Genomic DNA, 5,238 nt, shown 5'->3' on the forward strand with positions numbered 1-5,238 from the left:
CTTTGCAGCGAATCAGATTATGTCCGGTCTCTGTGCCCATTGATGCAGTCTGAGTAGCAGGACCCCTTCAGCCCCACGGTGACATGGGCTGTTATGTGTTTGAATGATTAATCCTTCCTCTTCCTATTCCAGGCCAGAAGGGCTGAGGTGCTGTTTCCCGAGGAGCTGTTCCAGGACTAGCGAGGTAAGCACAGACACGGGCCGTGCACTACAGCTCTAGGTACACGCAGGAGCGCCGCCAGCGTTTTTGCCGCCCTAGGTGGCGGAAGGTCCCGTCCCCGAAATACCGACGACAACAGGGGCAGCCGAAGATCCGGCCGCCGCGGTCGCCGCCCCCCAAATGTTAGCGCCCAAGGCAACCGCCTAGGTTGCCTAATGGGTTGTGCTGGCCCTGGGTACACCCCTGTAACCCTAGAGGGGCAGGAAACGTGGTCCTTTCCGGTGGAAACGATGGTTGCTTTAATATGAGTGTAGAGTGTTTAGATGCAAGCTGGATGGATAGAAACAGAGAGTTTGGAAAATCAATATGTATCTGAAGATCATTGTTGTTCCTGTGGTTTTTTCCCCCCCTCTCATAGGAGCCTTTCCAAGCGTCACAGAAGGACGGGCCAGAGTTAAGATGGCATCGAGTTGTTTGTTGCATAATAAAGCTGCTGCTGATTTCCAAGTGTGTGCGGCCAACTTTCCTCACTGTGCACTAGGCCGCGTGTAGCCATGTGACTGAGATGTCGGCCTTCTCTTTTCTGGAAACTGCACCTTTAATAGTAGAGGAATCTTGCTGGCTGCCAGCATCCTGTCTAGGGTTGCCAGGTGTCCGGTTTTCGACCGGAACACCCACTCGAAAAGGGACCCTGGCGGCTCCAGTCAGCACTGCTGACTGGGCTGTCAAAAGTCCGGTTGGCGTGAGGCTGGCAGGCTCCCTACCTGGCTCCGCGCGTCTCCCCGCAAGCAGCGACATGTCCCTCGGCTCCTAGATGGAGGGACGGCCGCAGCCCCATGCCCAGCCCCCACCCCGAGCGCTGGCTCCTCATCTCCCATTGCCTGGGAGCCGCGGCCAATGGGAGCTGCAGGGGTGGCACCTGAGGGTGGCGACAGCGTGCAGAGCTGCCTGACTGCGCCTCCGCCGAGGAGCCAAGGGACATGTCGCCCTTTCCCTGGAACCAGCTGAGGTAAACACCACCCGGAGCCCGCACTCCAAAACCCCTCCTGCACCCCAACCCCCTGCCCCAGCTCTGAGCCCCCTCCTGCACCCAAGCTTGGGGATTGGTCCTGCTTTGAGCAGGGGGTTGGACTAGATACCTCCTGAGGTCTCTTCCAACCCTGATATTCTATGACTCTATGATTCCCTCCCAGAGTCTGCACCCCCCCCCCCAACATCGCAACACCCTACCCCAGCCCTGAGCCTCCCCTGCACCCCAAGCCCCTCATCCCCAGCCGCACCCCAGAGCCCACACCCCCAGCCGGAGCCCTCACCACCCCCCACATTCCAACTGCCTGCCCCAGCACTGAACCCCTTCCCCCACCCGTCATCCCCAGCCCCATCCCAGAGCCCACACCCCCAGCTGGACCCTCCTCCCGCACCCCAACCCCCTGCCCCAGCCCTGAACCCCAGCCCTCACCCAAACTCTTTCCTGAAACCCCCGTCCCACCCCCCTGCCGCAACTTGGACCCCCTCCGGCACTCCAAACTCCTCGTCACCAGCCCGGAGCCCACACCCCCAGCTGGAGCCCTCACCCTCAGACCCCAACCTCCTGCCCCAGCCTGCATCCACCTCCCACACCCTGAACCCCTCATTTCTGGCCCCAGTCCAGAACCTGCACCCCCACCCCAAAGCCCATGTCCCCTCCCACACCCCAACCCCCTGCCTCAGCCCAGACCCCTCCCACACTCCGAACCTCTCATCCCTGGCCCCACCCCAGAGCCCACACCCCCAGCCGAAGCCCTCACCCCCTCCCACTCCCCAACCACCTGCCCCAGCCCGGTGAAAATGAGGGAGTGGAGTGAGGGTGGGGGAGAGCGAGCGACAGAGGGCGGGGGCAATGGAGTGAGCGGGGGTGGGGCCTCGGAGACGGGGCGGGGCAGGGCCTCGGTGATGGGGTGGCAATGGAAGGGGCCTTGGAGAAGGGTTAGGGCAGGGGTGTTCGGTTTTGTGTGATTAGAAAGTCAGCAGCCCTAACGCTGACTTTCGGGGGCAGGGGGCAAAGCCGGGGGGCTGCTGTAGTCTGATCAGTGGCTGGAGTTCCAAGTGGTGCCTGTTGGCTCACAGTGGAGCAAGTTCAGCCTTTCCTTTCGAAAACTCAGCCAGGCATTTTGAAGGAGAATCTCAGCTTTCTTCTTCCTTTCTTTCAAGTGAGTCGCTCTAGATTTTATGGGTGTCGGTAAATATTTGAAAATGTGAACTCCAAAGGCTCAAAAACCAGAGAGCAAATCATTTATTGATTTATTAACCTCATGATTTGGGGGACATGACATGATTTTTGAACATGGGGTGTTGGCCCTACTGCCTCTGCGTCTAACCCTTGGCACGGGGAAATGTACTTCCTCCTCGTGGGTTGCCAATTTAGGTTGGACGTATTCTTGAAGGTTTCATAACATGACATAATCCTTAATTAAAGATTAATCTTGAATTCATGGAGACACCAAGCCAATCCTGGAGGCTTGGCAACCCTACCTGCAGCACAAGCCGCCTTCTCTCAAGAAGAAACACCTACAAGCGACGTCCCCCAGCTCTGCCCACTCTCTGTTTTCTTGCTCCATTTTATCATTCTGTCTTCATCACAAATCACCCTTTCCCCTGCCCTGTGGGTCATTCTATCTGTTCCTCTTCCTTGCATGTCTCTCTCCCTCCATCTTTGTTCCTCGTTCTCTGGTCCCACCTGTTTCCTCCCTCCCTTGCTCTCTACCTCATCTTCTGCTTTGCCCACCTTTGATTCATCTCCTACCTAGAAATTTAGCCAGGAGAGTAGGGGTAACCCCCCAATTCTGGCAAAAAGTGGTGTGGGATCTTCAGCAACGACGCCTGATTGGGATCTCAGTTTTACGGCTCCTCCGGCAGGTGGTCCAGCAGCAGAGCGCCCCCTAGCCCCACTGGCTCAGTATTGACACAAAGGACCTCCAGCTCCTGCATTCCAAGCAGTGCAGGCTGGAAGATTCATAGTTGGCCAGGGGGAAATCAGACCAAATCTGAGTGACATTTGATGAGGAGGTAAACAATCATGAGTTAAAAGGTCTTGCAAAAACAAATCCTCAGGTGCCCGCAGATGCTCCTACACATTGGCATTCTCTGACATCACGGCCTGCTCCTGTTCCTCCTCCTGTTCATGTGTAGATAAAAGCCTGAAACACTTGGAGAGCTTTAATTCTCTCTGCCCCATGCAGAGGTAACAGGATAAATGATCCCCACCTCTGCTTACTTGTCTGTGGGGAAAACACACCTGTTCTGCATTGCTCGAGCCACAGGGTGACTCATGGGAATGCAAACGTTCTCACTGACCTCCCGAGAGCGACATCAAACACGGAGCCGTGGCAGGAAACAAACCTACCAGACTATAGATCACGGCAAGTTCGGCTCTGGACTGTATTTCACCTGCAAACTGTTAACAATACAGGCAGCTCCAGAGAGAGTGCCACCAAAACACCCCCGGTTCAGCTTTGTGTTGACAAAAGCAGCTAAGGACACGGACAATAACAGACCCAGAGCTAGGTTCTTGACACCACTGGTTCCCTAGGGCATAGGTTTCTGGCCCTATGCCCAGTGCAATTCAAATCTGTTATTATTATTATTTATTTGGATTTCAGTAGGACCTAATGGCCCCAGTCCATTGTGCCAGCTGCTGTATATGTGTTGGTTATTTATATTACCATATGATTTAGGCTCCCCAGTCATGGACTAGGCCCCATTGTGCCAGGTGCTGCACAAACACAACACAAAAGACAATTCCTGCCATGAAGAGCTGACAGTCTATCAATGGGCTCAATCTTCACACTGTGCACAGTCTCTTCACAAGCGCACAGTCAAGCTGTGGAACTCCTTGCCAGAGGATGTTGTGAAGGCCAAAACTATAACAGGGTTCAAAAAAGAACTAGATAAATTCATGGAGGATTAGGGTTGCCACCCGGCCAGTCCAAGTTCCGGCTTGTGTGTCCAGGTGCCATTTGACAAGACCTGATATCTGGGTTTTTTGGATCTGGAGTGGAAGAGGTGGATCAGAGGGTGTGGTCTGGGAGAGAGGTTTATCTCACGGTGACACTAACACTTTTGACTGGCTGGCCAGGAAGTACCACCCCCTCATATCTGAGGACTTCCTGAAACAATCAGAAACACAGATGGACTGGGGCTGCAATTGCTCTCCAACAGTCCCACCTCTGGGACCCACTTCTGGGATTCACAGCATGGCAGTCAGCACGTCCCAGAGCACATGTGGGTATTCAGCGCCATGGGGCTGGAATTCCACTCTTGCCCATCATAAATGCCAGCTGCCACGCTGCCGCTGGAGGGATTAGGAGCATTTAGATCCCAGGCTGTGATTAGGTCGCTGACGTTCCTTTGTACAGACTAACACCTTTCACCTGGGATTCGGGGCAGGACTGCTAAGGGCGCAGCTGCAGAATGCGCCTGGTCCAGTGAAGCTGCCTGCAGAAAAGAGCATCTGCGTGGCAAGGAATGGCTTAACTGGGCAGGGTAAGGACGCGACAGGTGAAGCCTCTGGTATGGCACTCGAGGTGTATATGTTCCGTATGCGGCTCCTCCAATACATTACGTAAAGAAGAACCCCACGGACTAGACAGTGCCATATAGGCACAACCCTGCGCAGGGCAAATCCACTGCCCATAGGAGTATGAGGCCCAAAGCTTGCAGAGCTCCCCAGCCTGGGCCCACGGCTGTGCCCCACAGGAGGGTGCAGGGTGCCCTCCCCTCTGCTGCTCACCAGCTTTGTCTCTCCACTCCAGTCCTTTCACCACGGTGGCCAGTGTCCATCAGGCTACTAGCCGGGAGCAGACCCTGCACCCTCCAGCAGGCCTGTTTCAGGACGGCATCAATGTGCATTAGGTACCTTTAGTTCCCACCAGCAGGGTCTACATGGGCTGGCTAGAGTGCGACGTGCGAGTGCTGCACAACTCACACCCCCATAGAGCGGACTGCGGCGCCGTGTAGACAACCACGTCGGTGCCTAAAGGGGCAGTTAGGCACCTAAATCCAACAATTAGGCACCACTAGCATTCACAAAAGCCCACTCA

At 55.5% G+C, this 5,238-nt stretch overlaps 1 long non-coding RNA gene across 1 annotated transcript in view; it reads left to right on the forward strand.

Annotated features, from left to right (window-relative positions):
• LOC135978649 (uncharacterized) overlaps positions 1-630 on the forward strand; it is a 9,464-nt gene extending 8,834 nt beyond the window's left edge. The window contains exons 4-5 of the long non-coding RNA XR_010596029.1: positions 133-184; positions 579-630. This is a non-coding gene — a long non-coding RNA (uncharacterized LOC135978649). The remainder of the gene's footprint in view (positions 1-132; positions 185-578) is intronic.
• Positions 631-5,238: the final 4,608 nt, after the last annotated feature.

Source organism: Chrysemys picta, unplaced genomic scaffold (assembly GCF_011386835.1).
Source record: "Chrysemys picta bellii isolate R12L10 unplaced genomic scaffold, ASM1138683v2 scaf358, whole genome shotgun sequence".
In the NCBI taxonomy this organism is placed as follows: Eukaryota; Metazoa; Chordata; order Testudines; family Emydidae; genus Chrysemys; species Chrysemys picta.